The sequence below is a fragment of the Podarcis bocagei genome (assembly GCF_964188305.1).
Source record: "Podarcis bocagei genome assembly, chromosome: 6".
NCBI classification, from domain to species: domain Eukaryota; kingdom Metazoa; phylum Chordata; class Lepidosauria; order Squamata; family Lacertidae; genus Podarcis; species Podarcis bocagei.
In genome coordinates, this window is record NC_138130.1 from 58977980 (window position 1) to 59003124 (window position 25145).

Below are 25145 nucleotides of genomic sequence, written 5' to 3' on the forward strand. Positions count from 1 at the left end.
CTGCTGCTCAGTATTTGTCTTTAAGGGACCCTGACTATGCAATTTTTGTTGCAACAAGTCACCTAAAATAGCTAATTAAGATTAATTACATTTTTGGTTTGCTGAGCAAAGTGAAACTATTTGAATGTGGAGAAGATATATATCTAGGCTGAAATACTTTGCCCACTTGCCTAAAATTAAGCCCTACTATACTCAATGGAGTTAATGTGTAGTTCTAAACCACTGCCAGTGGGTTGTTGTTCATATGCTAAGTTTCTTGCTCTGTCAAGGCTAATTTTAAATCTAGAGTGCATTATTTTATTCTGAGCTGCTTTCTAAAAATAGCAAAATCAATGTTTATTTCTAGTCATTCTGGCACCTACAGGAAAGAACATAGGAAAGAAGCCCTTCAGAAAAGATAGTGTATCAGGTGGTGATGAATTCCTTGCTTACTTGCTTGTTTTCTCTCTTTGTGTTTCTCTTTCTCTCAAAAAACAAAAAATACAGAACAAAACAAAAAGCTCCTCACACTAGGAAATACACACTGTTTATTCTCCCAGTGATGAGGTGTGGCCTTCAAGGAAACAGCTCTGAGCACGCTCAGAACACTTGTCTGTGATTCAGATAAGTCTGCCAGGTCTGTTGTTAGCTACACTTACTAATGCTGTATGTTGTGTATTGCTATGACTGCATATTAATTCCTGTGTCCTGTTTGGCTGGACTGCCCTCATGACTAAAATAGTGGGTAAGAACCAAGAAAACTGTGAATGGGAGATTGACAGAAATATCCCTCTAAGTTGAAATGGAATGATGAGTGTATGGAAGACAAAAGAGATTGTGGCTCTGATAGTTATGTGAATCTTAATTCACATGGGGTGGGGGACTTTTACTTCTTTTTCTTTATGCTTGTAGTTCTCCTTAGTATGGCAGTACTTTGGTTTGCTGTAATGGACCACTGCTCCCTGATGCTGCTGGCCTGCAATTGCAAAGTTGCCCTATGTCCTGTTGAATCCAAGTTTCTGGTTCATAGAGTCATCCATGTTCGTCATCTACTACCAACCCTCCAATTTTTATATTCTGAGAAATAACCAGCCCTTTTTTGGGAAGTATGTCAGCAGATGCTGAAAGAAGCAAGCACAAGGCCACACTCTCTCTAAGTGAAGAATTGCTTTAATTTAGTCAAGCCACAATAAAGTAAAGATACAGTATATGATCCCGTGTAGGAAAATAAAGTAGCTCTTTGCAATCTTGTACTTATGTGTAGAAATAAAATTCAAGTTTTTTTCCACTCTGTAATAAAGTATTAAGTTTGCCCCAGTGTGTCATCGTATTGAACTGTTAGGGCAAACTTAAAACTGCTGCAACATTATGTATGCAGTTCAGCTTCTTTTCAAGGTAACTAAAAAACTTCCATGTTCTTCTTTAAGAATGAAAAGGAAAAGGAAGGCTTGAAATAATATTCAGCAAGTATAAAACATGGTCCAAAAAATATACACGTTTGGTTATTTTTAATCTGCTGGGATGCAGGGAGTGAATCGAGGCCTGCCATTCAATAGTCCTTTTGCTATTTTTAATTTTTTTATTGTGGCAATTTCCCATCGGATTCAAGCAGCAGGGTGAGTGGGTAGTGCTTGCCTTTAGCAGTAGTGGCAGTAGTGAGGGGGGGAGGAAAGCTGGAAAAAAATCAATCTGGCAACCAATGTGCTGCTTTGGTTTCAGATAGTACATGGGTAGATGAGTCTAAAAAGCCTGGGACACAAATTTTCACAGCCCTCTAGCAGTTATGGTGGCTCGTTTACCAGAAGTAACGTATTTAGCATTAACTGTGGAAGTGTATACTTAATTCTGACAAAACTAGGTTGACATCTGATGGAAGGATGCTTCACAGGGTGGTTTCCACTACTGAGAAGACCTGCTGCCTGGTTTCTTGTAACTTCACTTCTTGCAGTGATGAGGGGTGGTGTGAGGCCATTTAGGACTTTGATGGTCAGCACCAACATTTTGAATTGTGCTCGGAAATGTACTGGGAGCCAATGTAAGTCTTTCAAGACCAGTGTTATATGGTCCCAGTCCCCAGTCTAGCTGTCACATTTTGGATTAATTGTAGTATCTGAGAGACTTTCAAAGACAGCCTCATGTAGAGCATGTTGCATAGTCCAAGTGGGAGATAAACAGGGCATGTACCATTCTGGTGAGACCGTGCACTGTCTTGAACCTGGTCCTCACCAACAAAGAGGAAATACTGGGAACTTTAAAAAAAAAAATATTGCAAATTTTAAACAAAAGAAAATCACCAGACATATACAATACCTTCACCAAAAAGTGACAGACAAAAGAAACATAGGTAGACAAAGACATAAACATAAAATAAGAAAGATCATAACCATTCATACATCATTTTTCATAACTATTTGGACTTCCTCACATCTCCCTTTCCTGCGTTCTCCGTAATAAAATTATAAGCAGCAATTTGTTACCTTATTTCAGTTCTAATTTTCTAGTTCTCATATATTATGCCTCAGACTTTAAGTATTTTTATCAAATGCCTAACAGCTTGGTTTAGACATAACATTTACTTCAGGTTTCATCTTTATCATTAACTTCCACTTATTCTCGTACTTCTTTCAACTAAATTACTGATGCCATGTTGTTTTCTTTCGTGCACTTTCTTAACATTCATACAGCTTATAATGTTTTTGTAAATAGTCCTTAAACTTTTTCCAATCCTCTTCCACTGTCTCTTCTCCCAGGTCTCGGATTCTGCCAGTCATTTCAGCCAACTCCATATAGTCTATCAGTTGCGTCTGCCATTCTTCCAGTGTGGGCAAATCTTGTGTCTTCCAGTACTTGGCGATGAGTATTCTTGCTGCTGTTGTTGCATACATAAAGAAAGTTCTGTCCTTCTTTAACACCTTCTGGCCAACAATGCCTAAAAGGAAGGCCTCTGGTTTCTTGGGAAAGGTATACTTAAATACCTTTTTTTAACTCATTATAGATCATTTCCCAGAAGGCCTTCACTCTCGGACAAGTCCACCAGAGGTGAAAGAATGTTCCTTCAGTCTCCTTATATTTCCAACATTTATTATCATGCAAATGGTATATTTTTGCTAGCTTGACTGGAGTCATGTACCACCTATATATCATTTTCATAATATTTTCTTTCAAGGCATTACAAGCCGTGAACTTCACACCGGTGGTCCATAACCTTTCCCAGTCAGCAAACATAATGTTGTGACCAATGTCCTGTGCCCATTTTATCATAGCTGATTTAACCGTTTCATCCTGGGTGTTCCATTTTAACAGCAAGTTATACATTTTTGAGAGTACCTTAGTTTTCGATTCTAACAGTTCTGTTTCTAATTTCGATTTTTCCACCTGGAATCCTATCTTTTTGTCCAAATTAAAAACCTCCTTAATCTGAGCATAGTGTAACCAATCTCGCACTTTATCCTTTAATTTCTCCAAACTCTGCAGCCTCCAAGTATCTCCTACTTTTTCTATTATTTCCCAATATTTCGGCCATTCGGCCTCCATATTGAGTCTTTTCCGATCCTTAGCTTCCATTGGTGACAACCACCTTGGGGTCTTCTGGGAACTTTGAACAGAAATGATCATGTCCTCTTGGGCTTCATGATACAGAGGCAAGGCAAAGATGAGTGTAGTCAGATATGCACTCTGGACTTTAATAAGGCCAGTCTTAGAAAGTTTATGGAACTACTGTGTGAGATCCCATGGTCAGAGAAGGGAGTACAAGATTGATTTATTAAAGGTGAAATATTGAAGGCACAAATGTAAACAATTCCAGCAAGAAAGAAAAGTGGGATATATCTAGAGGAAGTACTGTGGCTGCATAAGGAGCTGAGATTTAAGAAGGGTGTGCATAAGAAATAGAAGAATGCAAGAGTATACATGAACAGTCAACAGTTACAGGGTGAAGGTCAGGTGGAACAAAGCTCAGAATGAGATCAGGTCTGCAAAAGAGGTTAAAAATAATAAAGAAGGATATTGGCAAGCTGGAACAGAACGTGTACAAAGGAGGGCAACCAAGATGATCAAGAGTCTATCAATCAAGCCTTATGAGGAACATTTGAGTGAGTTGGATATGTTTAGCCTGTAGAGAAGAAGCTGAGAGGAGATATGCTTGCCATCTTCAGATATCTAAAGGGCTGTCACATGGAAGATGGAGCAAGTGTGTTTTGTCCTGCCCTGAAGGGTAGGACCTGAACCCATGGCTTCAATTTACAAGAATGGAGATTCCAACTAAACATCAGGAAGAACTTTAGGACAGCAAGAGCTGTTCAACAGTGAAATAGACATCATCACTAGGTGGTGGACTCTGCTTCCTTGGAGGTTTTTAAGCAGAGGTTGGATGCTCATCTGTCATGGATGCTTTCATTGCTTCCTGCATTGAAGGGGCTTGGACTAGATGACCCTCAGGGTCCCTTCCAGCTCTAAGATTCTATTATTCCATGCTTCTGTCCTAGCATGATTTACATGTCTATGATTCCATGCTTCTGTCCTAGCTTTCGATTCCATTTCTGGATCACCTTTCCTCTTTCCACACTACAAGTTTACCCCACAATTAAGGATTGGCTATGTGTGTACATAGTCAGGTGTGAGTTGGCCTTTATTTTCAAGTTAATGTGTGTATATATAAATATTTGGAAACAGCCTAAAAGCTTGCCTCCAAGTTATCTTTGGAAACTCAAGACCTTTGAAGTGGATGTGCTTCATTTTCTCATATCACAGCAGGAAGGGATATTATGCGATAAGCAAGAACTAATTAAAGGAGCCACTACTGAAGTGTGTACCCATTGAAAGGAATTATGGTCTCCCATTCCTACCCTGGGAGTTTATGAATGTTTTCAAAGCATCTCTTTCTCTACCCTCTTTAGCCCATCCCCAACCTCTCATTCTTTTTCAGATTCCTACTTTACATTCCCATGGAGAATTAAGCACCTGTTATTCATCACATTTCCAATTATAACAAATTGCAAGCAGGAGACTTGAAGCTTCCACAATGTTAGATTTAACAGGACAGGAGAAAAGAAGTACTCTGGGAAAACAATGCAAAGGCATCAAAGTAAATGGAATCATTGTGATAGAATAACCAATTTAAAATACGACAATACATTTAGACTGCTAAAGCTGAACCCTCCACAACAACTTAGGGAAATTAATGCTTTATATAATGAAATATTTTCCATAACCCTGGCTCACATAAACTAAAGCACAGTTCAGCCATTTCTCCTCATAAATGGATGTACAAGTAAATGCACAATGGCCCCACATATTTATTAATTAACACTTTAAACTAAAAACTGATTGCTTCAAAGGAAATATAGATCATAATTTCCACACGAATAAATTATTAGGTAACAAACCACTCTCAGTTGTAACATTAGGATCCATACTCTCCGTCATTCTGTTTAAGTATTCTCTGATGTTTCTCTTTTTATTCTGAATTTCCTGCAGTTGTAAGAGATCTGAGTGTAGGATAGTGTACTAACTTAGAGGGTATGGTGGCCAGGCAGAAGGTGAAGGGAAGAGGAAGATCGCTGTCCCAGTCTGGAGCTGGCAAAGCTTTTTGGCCAACATCAGGCCCAATACCATCCCTTGACTGCAATAGCTTCTGAGCTGGCTTAGTCCCTCCCTACTTAACATCAGTGGCAGGGATATAATTAATCATTTTTGAAAGCTTAACAGTATAGCATGATCACACTATACCACCCTTTCATTTTTAAAAAGAATATATATCTGAGGGTTTTATAGCTAAGTTATTGTTATACATAAAATTCTACAAGACAGGCTTAAGCAGTATGTGGACCGAGAACTCCCAGAAGTGCAAGCTGGATTTAGAAGAGGCAGAGGAACCAGAGACCAAATTGCAAACATGTCCTGGATTATGGAGAAAGCTAGAGAGTTCCAGAAAGACATCTACTTCTGCTTCATTGACTATGCAAAAGTCTTTGACTGTGTCGACCACAGCAAACAATGGCAAGTTCTTAAAGAAATGGGAGTGCCTGATCACCTCATCTGTCTCCTGAGAAATCTCTATGTGGGACAAGAAGCTACAGTTAGAACTGAATATGGCACAACTGATTGGTTCAAAATTAGGAAAGGAGTACGGCAAGGCTGTATATTGTCCCCCTGCTTATTTAACTTATATGCAGAATTCATCATGCGAAAGGCTGGGCTGGATGAATCCCAAGCCGGAATTAAGATCGCCGGAAGAAATATCAACAACCTCAGATATACAGATGACACAACCTTGATGGCAGAAAGTGAGGAGGAATTAAAGAACCTTTTAATGAGGGTGAAAGAGGAGAGCGCAAAATATGGTCTGAAGCTCAACATCAAAAAAACGAAGATCATGGCCACTGGGCCCATCACCTCCTGGCAAATAGAAGGGGAAGAAATGGAGGCAGTGAGAGATTTTACTTTCTTGGGCTCCATGATCACTGCAGATGGTGACAGCAGTCACAAAATTGTCTCTGCTTTTTAAGATGCTGTCTAGTTTTGCCATCACATTTCTCCCAAGGAGCAGGCATCTTTTAATTTCGTGACCTTACCAACAAAGGTACGTATAGTTAAAGCCATGGTTTTAGTAGTGATGTATGGAAGTGAGAGCTGGACCATAAAGAAGGCTGATAGCCGAAGAATTGATGCTTTTGGAATATGGTGCTGGAGGAGACTCTTGAGAGTCCCATGGACTGAAAGAAGATCAAACCTATCCATTCTTAAGGAAATCAGTCCTGAGTGCTCACTGGAAGGAGAGATCCTGAAGCTGAGGTTCCAATACTTTGGCCACCTCATGAGAAGAGAAGACTCCCTGGAAAAGACCCTGATGCTGGGAAAGATGGAGGGCACAAGGAGAAGACAGAGGACGAGATGGTTGGACAGTGTTCTCGAAGCTACAAACATGAGTCTGACCAAACTGCGGGAGGCAGTGGAAGACAGGAGTGCTTGGCGTGCTCTGGTCCATGGGGTCAAGAAGAGTCGGACACGACTAAACAACAACAACAAGAACGGGTTATTGTTAATTAGAAGATTGACTGAAATGAATTTGGTGGGGTCATAAAATGGTGGTCATCACAGCCTACTGAGCTGTGATAGGTTGTTGCCTGGTATGTTTTTGCCTTCATCAAAATAATGTCCTTTCAAATCTATGGAGAAGGAGTACTAAGGGCATCTACACCAGGCATAGGCAAACTCTGGCCCTCCAGATGTTTGGGACTTCAATTCCCATCATCCCTGACCACTGGTCCTGTTAGAGCACATAAGCATGTCTACTGCATGCCTAACCTACTGCATGGTGGTGAAAGCAGCAGAGAGGGCTCACATCAGATAATTAATTTTCTCTCTCTAACTGTTTAACCATCTTCTAATCTCCACCCTCTTCTCCTGGATTCTGCTGAGGAGAAGGGTCTTCCTACTGACAGTCGGCTCTTGAAGCCAATCTGTGAAGCTTGCCAGATCACTTTGTTACAGGACTTAATTTTAACACCATACATTGCCACAACCTTGAGTGAAATGGTTTCTTAAAAAGTAGCTGGAAACTGAAAAAAGTGTAGGTGGATTAAAATAAAAAAAGCTGGAAGTATTTCTATTGCTTTCTATTGTTTTCTATTGCTTGCTCTTTTATATTTTCCTCCTTTGCTTTAAACATATGCCACAACTGGAAGAATATGTGCTGTTATTCAATTTACTATGTGGGATTTGCTGTACAGTTTGTTTTATGAAGTCCAGTGTGATACATTATTTTCTGCTTTTCACTGTGTTTTTCATCTGAAGTCCCTTCACACAGATATTTCATATTGGCTGGGAACAAAATGCACTAGGATGTTTATTACACAGTCTACAGAATTTCCCAGCATGAGGTTAAAATTTAATATGAGGTTTTTGGAAGCTATGCTTTGGCACGTGCCTGAGGACTGAGACATTTTTACATTTATTAAATGCTGTGAACTCCTGCCAGTTACAGTATTATAATGGAGTTTCTGAAATTGCATAAAATACATCCTTAGCCAGAATATTAGATATGCATCTCATCTATTTTAGTACTGTGTAGCACAATATTACATCTACAGTGTGTCTCTCTTTGGACCAATTCCACAACAGGAAGACTGTGGTTTCAGACCTCAGTTTTGTTTCTTCATTGGTTGGGCTTTTGTTGCAAACCAGGTTTTACTGGCAGCCTAACTGGATGATTTTATTTATTTATCTATGGTCAATCATTTTGTGCTATTTTACTTTGTATTGCACTTTAAAGTAAAGTATAAGAAGAACACAAGTCAACAAGATTATACATAAATGAAAACATTCATTGATTATATAGATGATGCTTCTGCGGCATCTAGAGCAAAACTGCCTCTTTATTTCTTCTTCCCTCCTCATTTGTTTTTCCTTTTGCATCCTTTTAGTAATGAATAATTCCTCTAGCATATATTAGTTGTATATGATATATAGCTCACAGAATAAAAACATAGACTTCTGTACTTAATTGGAATTTGAGCAGACCTTGAAGGGCTTCTGCATGAGAAATAAATGGAAACCATGGTACCATAAGATATATGTGTGTGTAGAGATATATACAGTTATGTAGAGTTTCTTGCTGTACTTGCTGAATAGGTTCATAAATTAGGGTTGCCATATTTCAAACAGTGAAAATCCTGACAGAAAAGTTGTTTTTGAGCTATTTTTATGGGGAAATGGCAAAAACAGCACTAACGACATATGTTCAGATTTTCCCAGACATTCAGCTGATTTACACCCGGACACTCCTGTCGACTGCAGTATTCCGTATGTGTCCAGGAAAATCTGCAGCCTAATATAAAGAAATTCCTGACAGTAGTGAGCAACCCTATTTTAAAACTATAGACATTCTCACCAAAGGTGAAACAATGACCCAATCTCGTGAAATGGGAACCAGCTAAAATGTAGTTGGTTATTGCAGATTAAAAATAAAATCTCTAGTATCAAAGTTTTGAAGAGAACATGAGGTATTGTGTAACTTGACTGCTTTAGCATGCTTTGCTCACAGCCATGTCTGAAGGGAAGTTTGCCAAAATCTACAGCACAGTACTTTCATAAACTTAAAAAATGTGATAAAAAAAATCCTTCCAGTAGCACCTTAGAGACCAACTAAGGTGCTACTGGAAGGATGTTTTAAAATTTTGTTTCGACTACGGCAGACCAACATGGCTACCTACCTGTACAGTGGTGCCTCGGGTTACATACGCTTCAGGTTACAGACTCCGCTAACCCAAAAATAGTGCTTTTGGTTAAGAACTTTGCTTCAAGATGAGAACAGGAATCATGCTCCGGCAGCGTGGTGGCAGCAGGAGGCCCCATTAGCTAAAGTGGTGCTTCAGGTTAAGAACAGTTTCAGGTTAAGTACGGACCTCCGGAACGAATTAAGTATTTAACTTGAGGTACCACTGTAATTAAAAAAATATGATGACAAATACAAGAAGCCAGGGTGAAAGATTTAGGGGGTTGGTATAACACATTGAATATTTTTTCGTCTATAAGACGAGGCCCAGCAAAGCCTCAAATATGACCGCAAAATAAAACTTTTATAAAATTCCATCCCCATGGCATTATACTCTAGCAAGGCTAAAACTCTAGTGATCTGCAGATTATATGTGATCATTTTAGCAGGCATCAATTCTTACCACACCTCAAGCCATTATAGTTCTTCATGTTGTGTACACAAACATCTTAGAATCAAAGTATCATAGAATTTTAGAGCTGGAAGCTACACAAGGGTCGTCTAGTCCAAGTTCCTGCAATGTGGAAATCTCAACTAAGATGGCCATCCAACCTCTGCTTTAAAACCTCCCAGGAAGGAGAGTCCACCTCCTCCTGAGGAGTCCATTCTATCACCGAACAGCTCTTATTGCCATAAGGTTCTTCTTGATTTTTATTCAGAATCTCCTTTCTCAAAACTTTAAAGCATTGGTTCGAGTCCTACCTTCCAGGGTAGGAGAAAACAAACTTGCTCCATCTTCCATGCAATAGCCCTTTAGATATTTGAAGATGGCAAGCATATCTCTTCTCAGTTTCTTCTCTCCAGGCTAAACATATCCAACTCACTCAAATGTTCCTCATAAGGCTCGATTTATAGACACTTGATCATCTTGGTTGCCCTCCTTTGTACACGTTCTGTTCCAGCTTGCCAATATCCTTCTTTATTATTTTTAACCTCTTTTGCAGACCTGATCTCATTCTGAGCTTTGTTCCACCTGACCTTCACCCTGTAACTGTTGACTGTTCATGTATACTCTTGCATTCTTCTATTTCTTATGCACACCCTTCTTAAATCTCAGCTCATGTAAGCTCCTTATGCAGACACAGTACTTCCTCTAGATATCTCCCACTTTTCTTTCTTGCTGGAATTGTTTACATTTGTGCCTTCAATATTTCACCTTTAATAAATCAATCTTGTACTCCCTTCTCTGACCATGGGATCTCACACAGTAGTTCCATAAACGTTTTAAGACTGGCCTTATTAAAGTCCAGAGTGCATATCTGACTACACTCATCTTTGCCTTGCCTCTGTATCATGAAGCCCAAGAGGACATGATCATTTCTGCTCAAAGTTCCCAGTATTTCCTCTTTGTTGGTGAGGACCAGGTTCAAGACAGTGCATGGTCTCACCAGAATGGTACATGCCTCTTTTCCAGGCTAGATATACCTAGGTCCTTCAACCATTCCTCATAAGGCTTGCTTTGTAGACCCTTGCTCATCTTGGTTGCCCTCCTCCATACACATTCCAGCTTATCAACATCCTTCTTAAATTTTGGTGCCCACAACTGGATACAGTATTTCAGGCTAAGGCAGAATGTATTGGAACTATTACTTCCTTTATACTTCCCTTTTCTTTATTTTTGTACAGAGTACATTGGCTTTCTGGCTTACTTTGTTTCAGCCAGTTAGCTTATTAAAGCAAGAGAAGGAAAAGAAAAGAATTCTATAATAACTATTGAGATCATTTTAAAATTCCAGATCTGATGTCAAACTGAATATTTGCATAACACAATGCAATTATGAAAACACAAATGACAGGAAGCCAGCACCTATAAAGAATTCTCATTGAAGTGTCTCATACAGAACTAGCAAATAGGTATGAACACAATGAAAATACATTACTTCCATATATATTAAAATGCAAATATGAGCCAAAATAGCTGCAAGATGCTGACAAAAATACATAAAACCTCAAAAGATGTTGACATACTCTGCACCAGAGTGTAACAGGTACATTCAGAAATGCACTAATTGGTTGCTTACTGATGTATAGCACTCTCAATTTTATTTTTATAAAACTGTAGAAGTCAAATGAAATGTATTTTTCTTTGTTTCTACTGTTTTCTCTCTTTGGTCTTATTCTGTTCAATTAGTCTATTCAAACTTCTTGATGTAAGCTATGTTATAAAAATGTAGTGAGAGATGTGATGCTTTATATTGTGTATTTTTTCTTTAAAAATATATAAAATGAGTCTTTTTTTCTTTTACTAAAAAGGCAGTGTGTTAGAAAATGCTTATCCAGGTTATCTTGTTGCATTATCAAACCCTTGCAGGTAAAGATTATTTTCAGCAGTCTACCTTAAAGTAAACTGGGCATTTCAATGAGGTATATCAAGGTACATTTTAATCTACTTCTGCAAATGTCTAGGCTTGCTTGTGTTATTTGGAGCTGTGTGTAGTAGTTTCCGGAGTGCATTGATTCTGTAGCACACAGTGTTCTATGTCACATGGTATGCTTGGCCCACAATGGCTATAGTAAATAAACTTAGATCTTTTCTATGGATATGATTCCATGTCACATTAAGTATATATTTTACTACTGAAATTTGTTTACCTCTCAAAGGGAACTACACCTTGGCAGAAGAAGGATCAGAGTAAACCTGAATGGTTTTGGGTTTGTGCCTTTTCAGTTTGTGCCAAATCAACCCAGGCACAGCTAGGTATCGCGAGGCGGGGGGTGAAGTTAGTTTTCTTTTTATGTGAACCTTGCAAATTTTGAACTTTGTGAATCAATTCACAAAGTGAAACAAAGCTATCCTGCAAAAGTCACCCTCCTCTGAGTTTTGCAAAGCAGTTTTTCATCCAAGGATTGTGTACAAAATATGAATATTAGTGAAAATTTCATGCAAAGAATACTCATATTAGGGGGAAAGCAATGGACACTGCTTGCACAATGCCATGTAAAAATGAGTCCATAAGGAGAAATGTGCAGGAAAATGCATTCAAATTTTCAGACATTTTTTTTTAACTCACAAATTTATGCAGAAATTGATTGGAAATTAGAATACAGCCATCTATTCCAATATACACTCCTTGCCTCAAGAGGCATTTTTTGAGCACAACTCTTTCAAACGCAGAACTGAAGAACTTCAGATGTACATCAAACATACATAATGGTGTGAGTGTTAAAGATGTATTTGAAATCATTACTTGAGCTTACACTTCAACAATTATCAGGTGTTACATGCAATATTATTTAAACAGTTTTTCCTCAACTAGAATACTGATATTTCAGCCTGCATATGGGGAAGTTTATCTTTGCAGTGAAGCGTAGGTGTTAGTATCATTTGTTAAATTCCTTTCATTATTCCCCTAAAGTCAGGATGAATCTATATTATGTTAGCTATTGAGGTGAAATATCTGTTTAGTAGGATTTTTATAAATAGTACCTCTAGCAGGAACAATTTAAATTTAATGGTTCATTAATTGGTAGCATACTTAATAGAATTATTCATAGTCCTGTACAGAATATATAATTAACATGTGTATCAGAGGAATTATTCATTTTGCAACAAGAATATAAACCACATGCATGCATGTGAGGATCTTTGGTTACACCAATTTTAAATATATACCTAAAAAACATAAAAAGAAAAGAGTGGTATGTGGAATGGACATGACCTTTCTTTTGTCTAATGACCTTCTCGGCTCCTTCAATTCTCCAAAGATGAGGATGAATGGGTTGCCACAACCTTTACTCTGAAGGTTGTGATCTGCTTTGTGCCTACAAATTTTGAAGTCACTTATTTATTATCAAAATGTATTGGAAGTCTTGCAGCCCACAAAACCTGACAAAGAAGAGCAAAGAAAATAGTAGAAGGAAGCCGTACTGGCATTGTGTGTGTGTGTGAGGGTCAAGCAGTGTCAGTTTTTTATGCTTATATTAATTGTCCATATGAGGGCAAAAAATAGCCTTCATTCACTGATGTTCCTCCAGTGATTACATGCTGCCTCTGATCCTGAGCCATGAAGCTCTTTAGAAGATGTAAGAATAAGAATAAGAATAAGAATAAGAATAAGAATAAGAATAAGAAGAATAAGAATATCTTTATTGTCATTGCCCCCTTCGGGGACAACGAAATTACGAGTGGGCAAGAGCAATTTCTTCCAAAATATTTTTGTATATATCATATACTCATGATGCAAATGAAATAGCACTTGCTGGTGATTGGTTTCAAAATCTTTCAGAAGTTCATGAGGAAACATGAGTTATATCATTTATTCTTATAATTTTTTTTGGGGGGGGGGATGTTTTGCTGGGTAAAATAGCAATATTTATGTAGTGATGTGATTCTCCTTTTCCAAAGCCCCAAACTCTGACTTCAGACCAGCTATAGAGAATGGCTCCTTAAACTAAAAGAGACTAATATGCTTGTATTTTGGCTCATAAATGTGATACTTGCTATCATCATCTTAGATACAAATAAACAAAGAAGATTTACTCTTAAAGATCAGAACCATTTCTTCTAAACTGTAGAGGTTACATTTACCTGCTATTGAAAATGAATGTGGAATTATCTAACATGGAGAACCTGGTACATTAGTGGAAGTAATATTCCATTTCTCACATCCTGTTCATTCATGTAATGGGTACAATGGAGATATAATGGCCTCTAATAGCTTGGAGGGCTTTTCATGGTTTAATTATCTTGATGATATCATGCTATGGATTTCAGCATAAGTATTATAAAACGACATGGGAGATTATGACTTTGTCTATTAGGAGGTGCATTACATACCACACCATGCTTTTTGGCGTATAGTTTTGAATCTATTTTTGCCTCTTCAATATAATATACAAGTAAATAGTTGGAACCAAGGCAGACAAAACCTAAAGTTCCAACTCTTAGTTGCTGCCCTTGGGCTTTTAGTAGCAGGTCCCTGGTGTTTCTGTGAGGGAACAATTCATTTCTTTATGCTACTGTTGCAAGGTTCCAATCCTTGCCAAAGGTGCCACACCAACAATCTTTCCTGTGTGGCAGATCTTGGCGTGTTCAGACCCAGAAACCTCCCCCTTAAATAAATTCACACAAGACTCAAATTTTGGTTTTGGTTTTTGACAGAATTTAGGCCACAAGTTTATTGATTACAGAAAAGTGAGTGGTTGCATAGGCTCTGGTTCAACTAGCTCCCTGCCATGCAGGTAGCACTGACCCAGGGTTCCAGCATAGGTCAGCCAAGGGTGAACACCCGGATAAGCGGAAAGCTGGGAACGGGCTAACTCCGCCACCCAAATGGCCTCCTGGACTCAGGCACGGGCACAACCCCCTCTCAGGGGTTGACCAAACCATTGAGTCCCTGGATTCCTTTAACGGAATACCCTTCACATAGAGATGGTGAGAGCGTTCTCCCATCCCTATCACCTGAACCAGAGCCTATCTGCAACCTTACAAGTTGTGACGATTTGCTACGTGGCAGGCGAAACCCAAATGGCACCAGCCAATCAGCCAAGTGGGGGAAATTCCGGCCGTGCCCCTGTCCCAACGACAGATGACACATGGCGGCATAGCAAATTCAAGTGCAAAGCCCTAAAAGTAGGGAGAGATGGGCGGGTGTTCCAAATGCATGCACCGAAAGAGGAAGCTCTGGGTCAGACTGTGTCCCATTGGCCAGATTGCACCCAGCTTTGAGGGACCTACCAATCAGGTGTTGTGACTGACCAATCGTACCCACCCACAACACAGGGTGTCGGTTGTCCAGGTCTCACTGCAATACTTGCCCTCTTTAAGGAAGGACCCAATTTGCCAAGTAAAGTGCTTTACACAGGGCTTAAATATATGGTTGGGAGGAGTTTGAAGCCGTAAGCAATAGGCTCTGTTCCATTGTAGTGCTGCTCCTTTGTGAGCTGCTTCCCTTCATTTAAGCGAAGCAAGCTGCTCATGAAGAAGCAATGACTGGCACCCTGCAGCTAGTTACAGATAGGTAGCCGTGTTGGTCTGCCATAGTCAAAATAAAAAAAATTCCTTCCAGTAGCACCTTAAAGACCAACTAAGTTAGTTCTTTGTATGAGCTTTCGTGTGCATGCACACTTCTTCAGATACACAGCTAGTGAGTGGTAAGATCATATCCTGTGCAGCACCTGCAACCCAGTGGCGTAGCGTGGGGGGTGCAGGGGGGGCCGGCCGCACCGGGCGCAACATCTGGGGGTTAGCGTTAGGGGGCGCAAATCCACCAGTTAGGGGGCGCAAATTACTTGCCTTGCCCTGGGTGCTGACAACCCACGCTACGCCACTGCTGCAACCCACAGGATCGATGAGCTGATTCTGTGGGGTAGAGCATCAAGCAGGACGGAGAACCATGGCATTGGGTCTATCTGCTCCTGGAAGCCATAGCCGCCATTCAGGTAGGTCTCAAACCATTCACATGGTTTTTCCACCCTGGTTCATTCAACCCAACTGTCTATGCCTGACTAGTCTTTCTGACTATGCCCAGTTTGGCTTGGTACTTGGCTGAATGTGGTGCACACCCTAATAAAAATACTAATGTCATAGGTTTGTAGGTGTTAGAATGTAATTAAGGCTCAGGCGTTAAAGCTGCGTATCAAGCCCTCAAGACTTGGAATATAATCAGATCCATGTGTGCATTTGATCTGCTTCTAATCCTTTAATTAGCATGTGTGAAAGCTAGGCAATTTAGCTAGGCAAACTTCCTAAATTGTGTATTGGACACCTCACTAATCCTTTGGAATCTACATGTGTTAGAAACTAATTAACTTAAATAATTTCCTTTTAGGTGTTAGCTTGGGATAATGGGTCATTAACACAACAAGAGGATCAAAGGGAATGGGGCCTCTGCCAGTGTTTCAAAAGGCCAGGGATTAGGCTAGAGAGAGAAAAGAAACTGGGATGTAACTTGGAACAAGGCAAGGTTCAGGACATAGACGCTCTCTTGGAATGCTGATGCTCTGAACCCCTCCACAGCAGGCTCAGGTTGTATAGATGTGTAAATAAGCCATACATCATAAAGACACCTCAGTCTCCAATGTGCCACATTTCCAAAAGGAAACACAGACCTGGGGTAAAATGTACCTGGAATCTTGCACTGCTCTGGATATTGGGGATGGCATGTAACAATATTTAAATTATCCTGCAAAAATATACTACCACGTGGGACTTGACTATTTTTTATTTTTGGGGGGTAATATAATCGTTTTTGCATATATAATTTTACATGTAAATAATAATAAAACACCCATGAATGTGACAATGCATAGGTAGCTCAGACTTTAAAAAGAGCTTAATGCAAGAGCTTAAAGCAGATTCTTCCATCCCTACAACTTTGTTTCCTTCTAGAAGGGCTTTAAAGGCAACAAGTAGGGCAGAAAACATTTGCCTGAAAAGTGATGTGGCTTTAGATTTTAGCAATATATATAAACTAGGCGGTGATTTCCTTTTCCCAAGAACATGATTAGCCATAATTTGCCTGTTTGTACTATGAAATTCTAGATGCTGAACTATTTCCTCTGGAGGCTAACAGCAAAATATTCCAAGTCAACCAGTGCTAATTATTCCATGATTAGTCTTCCAGTGTGACTTCTCAGCAATGTGACAGGACTGACAAGAGGAATTACACTACAGTATTGTTAAATATAAGGTTTCACTAGGAGCAAGACATTCAAAGTATATTTTGTCATAGGAGATGGATGGATATTGTCACACAGCATGGGGTGAAGCGCATGGCAAGATTTTGAAAGGCCTCAAGGTATTCTACTATATACCACTTACAGAGCTGAAAACTACAAAGTGGTGTGTGTGTGTGTGTGTGTGTGTGTGTGTGTATAATTCTTTTCACTTTTGTCAATCTTGTATAAATATGTGAAATTAATAATATCTAAATTGTTTCCCAAGCTGTGATTATTATGTTGGTAATACATTTCAAAACCAAAGCATTCAGTGGATAAATAACACATAACAAGTTGAAACAGAATACTTTTATAAAGTACACATTCGGCTACAGGCTGTTCTTCATTTTACAAGCCCTATAAAACAGCAGCACTGTGGCCCATTCATGACAGTCTCAGAGGGCAGAATATGAAATAATTGTAGGGCAGATACCAAGAATATGTTATTCCGTTGCTGCACAGATACGGCACACCAACAATATTATGAAAATGCTGATAATGAGCAACTAGTTAAAACACTACCCAAGTCTAGTTGCCTTATATTTCAGATGATGAAAATTACCATCAACCATCAATGATATGGAGATTAGTGGAAGATGTATGTATACATTCATGTGGGGCAGGATAGCTTTCTTACTGTAACTGAGAAGGTCAGCTGTATTCTGGAGGTTACTGCAGATTAATGCTGAAGTAATCTGCTGAGGAAAGAGGAAAGGGGTTGTACTACCATCTACATAAAAGAAGCTAAACTTTTAGAAGATCCAGTATAATGGGATCACTATTGAGCAATTCCTAGCTGTGCACTGAAAACACTGAAAACTCAAGCTTCAGAAGTACTGAAGAAGCGAGACCAGTTACTGTTTTCACTGTCAGAAAAAGGATCCTAGACTAGATGGGTCATGAAAAAAGACTTCTAAAAAAATAACTATATTCTGAAAGGTTTGCCCCTAAATACAAGTGTGAAAATGAGAGAGAGAGAAATAAATAAAAAGTCCCTTTTGTGCAAAATCTTAAGTACCGTATATACTCAAGTATAAGCCGACTTTTTCAGCACATTTTTTTATGCTGAAAAAGCCCCCCTCAGCTTATACTTGAGTGAGGCGGGCAGCGGCGGCGGAGGGATGAGAGGCCCAAAAGGAGCCATTTCTCACCGCTGGTCCCACCACTGCCCACCTCTCGCAAGGCCAGGAACAGGAGCTCTGTGCCTCTCCCAACCATGGCTCCTATGCCTACTCTTACGAGCGGCAGAAGCGCGGTGGAGGGATGAGCGGCCCAAAATGAGCCCTTTTGGGCTGCTTGCTCTTCCTCCGCCACTGCCACCACCACCAGGTTTGTGGTGTGGTGAACTGGCTTATACTCAAGTCAAGAAGTTTTCCCAGTTTTTTGTGCTAAAATTAGGTGCCTCGGCTCATATCCGGGTCAACTTATACTCGAGTATATACGGTAGAATTCTTTATTAGTATTTTTATTCACTTTTCACAAATGTGGTTTGAAATTTAGGAGACAACTGTGCCTCACATTCCAAGAAGCAGAAGACTATTTAAGAAAATGACTGCCAACAGGATCCAATATTAGACATTTGCCCATCAGACCTGTGTAGAGAGGTTCTTTGGGCATTCAGTGAATGTGCCTTGTGAGGGTGTGGCATTATTACAGTTCTCCTCCTGAGTTACACACCAGCACTGGAATATCTGTAGAGAATTTCCATTAATACCAGCGTACATGTGCAGAGTGTTCTCTATAGACATTCTAGTGATTGTGTGTAGGTTAGAGTGGAGGCTGCTGCCACAATTCAGCAATCCACTCACAACCCACTAGTCCAAACACAGTCTCTATGTGGGAAACAACTTTTCAAAACACTTCAGAAACTTCCACTACTACAAAATGTGGTTGTTTGAAATAAAATAAAAAATAGACCATTCTGAAGCATCTGCACTGACTTACTTTTTCTGGGTCAGTTCAAAATGCTTTTGAAATAAACTGTTATGCAATTTTTCACAGATGACTGTGTATATGGATGAAGACATTTTCCTATTATTTCTCTGTAGATGTAATGTGTGAAGTTTCCCTCAGCCACGGTGACCCCTGAAGACATGTCTCTGAATGTGCAAAGTTCAGTTCCATCACGCTCACAGCACACTTTGCAGCAGCTGATCTCTCAGAGATTACACATTATTTCTTTGAATATTAATGAGCAAAGAACACAATAAACTAGATTTCATTTCACAAGTCACTGGAAAGTTTATTTCAAGAGTCATCATTATTTTTTCTCAGTTTTGCTTAAGTCTTTGCTTTCAAAAGTGAATAATGGCTGAAATGGGTAAGTTATTGTTTTAAAAACATAATCTTGAGAGCTAAGGCATGAATATGCAGTAGATGATGTAGAAGCAAAACAATAAAATTAAAACAAACTGTCCGTGATATTTCCATTGGCAATCTTCATAAAATGCCCATATGAAATAAATGATGCTGTCTTTTAGTTTGGAAAAAAATATATGAAAATTCAACTCACTAACCTCTCCTTGGTCTTACATGTCACAAGCCCAGTTGTCCTTATACCCTAGGCAAGCTTTATTGATTCATCTCATTGCTTCTCAGTCAGCTGCTTCCATATCCTCTGTTGCCCATAGTACTAGAACTTCAGGACATTCAATGAAACTGAATGTTGGAAGATTCTGGATAGACAAAAGGACTTCTTCACACAGCACATAATCAAACTATGGAATTCCTGCCCCCCAAGAAACAGTGATGGCCACTAACTTTGATACATAAGGCTATCAGTGGCTGCTAGCCATAGTTACTATGTTGTGCTTCCACTGCTGGAGATAGTTTGCTTCTGACTGCATTGCTACCTAGGACTGTGCTTACTCCCTGGCCATGAAGTTTTCCCATGAGCATTTCAGAAAGCACGCTGCCTACTAAGATGCTGGTCAGCATTACAACATTTTTTTAAAAAACCAGTTTGTCCACTTCATAACAAGATTAAGAAAAGCCACCCCCCCACACACAATATTTTAATCAAAATTGTCCTATCTTGAAAGTCACACAAAAATGTCTGCTTTTTTAATTGTGTGTATGTGGAGCACTGTGTTAATACTGCCAATGAATGGCCTCCACAGCCTATGACCATCAGCCTAGGATGCTGTTGTCTAGTCTTCTCCACTTCACCACACCAGCCTCTACTGTTCATACTTTCTTCTGGCTAGTGCTTGGGAGGCTGAGAGACAGGGAAATTATATTTTAACTGATAATTTTCTCTCCTACTACAAGTGCTAAGGTGGCTGAGATGGCTACATAATCATCAAAGAGTGGGCAGTGTGTTCTTCTTTTGGATACTGTTGGACTTTAATCAATTTGCCACAAGCTACCTTTGCATTTCAGGACATTTGACACCACTGTTCTTAACCTGAAGCACCACTTTAGCTAATGGGGCCTCCTGCTGCTGCCGCGCCGCCGGAGCCCAATTTCTGTTCTCATCCTGAAGCAAAGTTCTTAACTTGAAGCGGAGTCTGTAACCTGAACCATATGTAACCTGAAGCGTATGTAACCTGAGGTACCACTGTACTATGATAAATTAGTTAGCCTTTAAATTGCTATGAGACTCCTGCTTTTTGCTTCTTCTTTGCTGAAACAGATTAACATAGTTTTTCCCCCTGACTATGTGATGGATATGACCAAAGCAATCTAAAGACATTAGAGAGAGAAAAACTGGCTGCAAATATCCACTTATTTATTCAACTATTAAATTTATATGCCTACATATCAATAAATATTCCTTGGATGCTTACAACAGAGCAACATTATAAATATGATACATCATACTTAAAATTAACAAGAAGTTGTGTGTGTTGCCAAAATTTACATGCAGTGGAGTCAATATGCTGCTTTGGTTGCATCTAGTCACACCCGCACCACCCACCCACAGCCTTGCAAGGTCATATTGTTAGAGCCTTGTGCATCTTTAGAACCTTTTCAACATTCAAGTCTTCCATTTCTTTGAAGAGGAGCTGTGCTGCAAAATCCTTGGCTAGCACAGTCAAACTTTCTCTCATAAGAAGCTTATTCAAACAGAAGAGCCTATGTGCAAAACAAAACGTTATGCTGATGTTGTGGGCTTTATCAAAGTGTTGATAACATAGCACTGTGCATTGGAAAACAAATGCATCTTTGAAACAGGATGGATTTCAGAACGTGAGCCCTTTTTTAAACACTGATTTGACAAAACAATGTAGGCACAAACAATGTGCAGTGTGCAGCTGGTACAGCTGCCAGGGAAAAACAGGAAAGGCTGAACACTGGAGATCATGAATATTTACCATTGTACAATTTGATGTTTATTATATTCCAAAATCACAAGCTTGTTGTTTGCTTTCTTTCCAGCTATTATTTCTTATGGAGGCAATGTAGCTTTCAGCATAAAATGTAATGCTAGCCAACTACTCACAAGAGGTTGTGCCAGTTTCTGTCTTTGAAGCAAACCTATGCACATGTATTTGAGAGAGTCCCTCTGGACCTAGTAGGATGTCGTTCTGTGACATGTTGACACAAGAAGTACAACAGGGGTGGGAAACTTCAGAGTCAGAACACCTCCCAGGCCTTGTCCCTCCTCAGTTCACAGTTCCTATCTCCAGGCTAGGCCTCTGAACAGTCCTCTGTGCCTCCCTTGAATGCTTTTGCCTGGCTGGGATGTGTCCGTTGAAAGAGAACTGAAATCCAGCAGTGATCTTCTGTTATCTCTTGTGCTTAGTCTATTTTATACAATGTATTTTACTAGCTCTCATACAAGGCTAGCCAATGTGGAGCCCTCATTTTTGAATTCCAACTGCCACCATCCCTGACCATTGACCATACAGACTGGGGCTGGTGGGAGCTGGGGCCCAATTACATATGGAGGTCACACACTGGCTACCTCTGCTTGGGTACAATAGTTTGCAGAAGGATACCATGCAGAAGGATATCTGCTAATGGGTTCAAAAAATGCTGAGAGGTCTCACGAAACCAACAGGGACACACTTTTCTCCTCATGTTCCTGTCATAGATTCATAGAAGTGAATTATGCTGTCTCTGTCCAATAATGGAAACCAAAATCAGATTGAAATGGATCTAGATAATCCATGTCAACTAGAAAAAGTTGGAAATGCGATGTTAATATGCATTCAGACATCTTGCCTGAAAGTGAATATCAGAGACTGGTCAGAAATGTTCAGTAAGATTCAGTGAGGGTTTTTAAAAAGCAAACAGACATCTAAAACTCTCCCTAAAGATTAAACATCTCCACCTCACAAAAGGCATCAATCACTTTCCCCTGTCCACACAGCCAGTCCCCCTCTAGCAGGTTTTATGTGAGGAAGGACAGTGTCAAGCATCGTAGGTCCCAGTTCTCCAAGACTTCCATCCAATGAAAAGGTGGATTCTTAGGCCTGACAGACTGAATAAGTAGGTAGTGAATCTACAAACAATGAATCTGCAGTAATCATAGCATCCAAATCAGAATGGATATGAGTGATTTTTAAAGAGGTGGGGCAAGGAGTACCACTACTGCCAGCTCTGACCTACAGTGTTGCATTATCATTATATTTAAGACATTACCATGTAAATTGGGTCTTAGTGAGATGCCTCTAACTTTCATAATTCACTTATGATATACAAATACTTATGATTAAGTGATATATAAATGCCTCTTAGATAACTCATTGGTGCAGAATATTAATCTCAGTGACTTGTTAAGAATTCCTCAAATAAAAAGGTGAACTTTATGTCTGCTTCCCTCCAACTGATGCAGCAACCTGGTCATCTTCAGCTCAGGTTTTAATCTGAGCTAGAGGAGGACACTATTCCTCCATACCACCCAACCACACTTTCCTCCAATCCTTCCCTCCTATCAACTCCTTTACCTTGTGCCTGCAGTTGTTCCTCCAACTCCGGTAGTGGAAGGGAAGGCGTACCACTTTTCTCTCACTCTCCTCATCCCCTGGCGCCTGATTGGTGCCAGTGCTGCTACAGCAACAGGTGTTGTGTCAGAACTGCCTCAAAATGTAGCTTTGTAAGCATCCTGATATTGGTTACCTTTGGGGAAATTTCTTTCTTGTGACATCTGGCATATCACCATATTACCAATAGGCAGTGGGCATGAGAAGAGACTTCTTTCCCCTTTTCTGCCAAGCAGGTGGTTGGATGTGTAGATGCTGGAGGACACAAGGCTGGGTAAGAAGGCAAGCTTACAGGCAAGGGGATTGGGAAGTTTTAAGGTAGCTAGGAAGGGGTCAAGCCCTATTGGGATACCAATTGGCAGTGGGATAGAGTTTGTTTTATGACAGATTGACTCAGAATAAGAAGAGGTGATTTGTAATTTTGTTCAGGAAATTCCTCAGATTATTACTCATCAGTTAAAAGATAACTCAACACCCTGCTTTAAGAGAGCCAGTGTGGTGTAGTGGTTAAGAGCGGTAGTCACGTAGTCTGGGTAACCGGGTTCGCGTCTCCGCTCCTCCACATGCAGCTGCTGGGTGACCTTGGGCCAGTCACACTTCTTTGAAGTCTCTCAGCCCCACTCACCTCACAGAGTGTTTGTTGTGGGGGAGGAAGGGAAAGGAGATTGTTAGCCGCTTTGAGACTCCTGAAGGGGAGTGAAAGGCGGGATATCAAATCCAATCCAAGTGGGACATCTTGGAATTACAGAAGCCATTCTGGGTTCTGATTGGATCCTGGAATGTCCCATTTTTTTGTCCGGTACTCTGGCATGAGTCAGCTAACTCCCATGAGAGCTCGGGACCAAAAAACGAGTGTCCTGATTTTGATTAGTGGGATGTTGGAAGGTATGTAATTGGGATGGGTTAGGTTACCCATCATATCTATTTAAATTTAACTGGTTTAGTTCAAACACAGGCCTTCCTTTTGTTGTGGCATTTTGTATTTAAAAGCTTCTACTTCCACTTAGAATTAAGTTTTCACACCTGTATTTAAAAAAATGTACTACTTAGCTGTACAATATATGGAATACAAGCAAGGCACCACACTAAGGAAGATCTAGACGTGGTTTCCCATTAACTGCAAGCCTGAATTAAGCATAACAGCTGAATGGAAGGGTAATTAACTTTGAATTTTTAAGCAGTCTTATATAGACTTGTTTGACAAAGTCTAAGTCTCTGGTGAGCTGATTGCCATGGCTCTACTCACAACATATATATTCAGGTTTATATAACACTATGATAGAATTAATGTCTTTAAAATGACTGCTTGCTTGATCTAATTATTTTGATTGCTCATTTCACATTAAATTATAACGCTACCTAACTTTGCCTCCTACAGTATTCTGATGTGGCTTCAGAGACTAGACAAATCCTAATATCAGTGCACAATTTAACACAATTTATGTGATTTTTACTTTAGTGCCAGATATTTTTTTATCCATTGGTATTTAAATATCATGGATAGAAAGGGTAATTGGGAATGTCTGTGTCTTGGTCACTGAACTCCCTCGACCTTCCTCGGATCATGAATAAATGAATTGTTCAAAGTTGCCAAAAGGCAGAAAAGTCATTGTACCTTGTCTAGAAAATCTGTGGCATTGAAGTCCAGGCAACAGTGGTACTCCTTTCACCTACTTGTCTTAAAGTTGAAGTGGCTTGATGGAAGAGTAACTCACTTCAGCTTCTGGCCAACCATGAACTAAGAGGGACAACAGTTCTGAATCTACATTCTGCACAACATATATGGCTACTGGTGGGGGTGGGTATTGTGTGGTCTTTCCTCCTCAACTAGTACATACAGACAATGTTATATTCTGTTCTTGCTACAAAAACCAAGAAAGCTGAAATGTTTCCTATTAAGATTTTGTCTATAATTGTAACTCTAAAATTCAAAGGGATCAATTCTATGGATTTGTTTAAGTTATTCTGATGTAATTTTCAGTTTTGAGCTGCACCTGCTGCAGAGAATAACTTTGCAAGACCAGGAGAGGGGGGAACACTTCAGAATTGAGGCAAACTTTACAAGTTCATCCTTTGCTTGGATCAAAATCCAAGCTAAATCCAGGTTTTACACACACTGGCAAAAAAGAAAAGAAAAAGAAAACCTCATGAAAACAAGGGGAACATTTTACATAACTAAAGAGCACATGCACAGTAATATTTATTCTTACAATTGATATCCCACCTTTCTCTCAAGCTTACACTGTATGTTACTGCTAATAAAACAATAAAGCTGCCTGGTCTCTACCCCTTTCATGTATTTG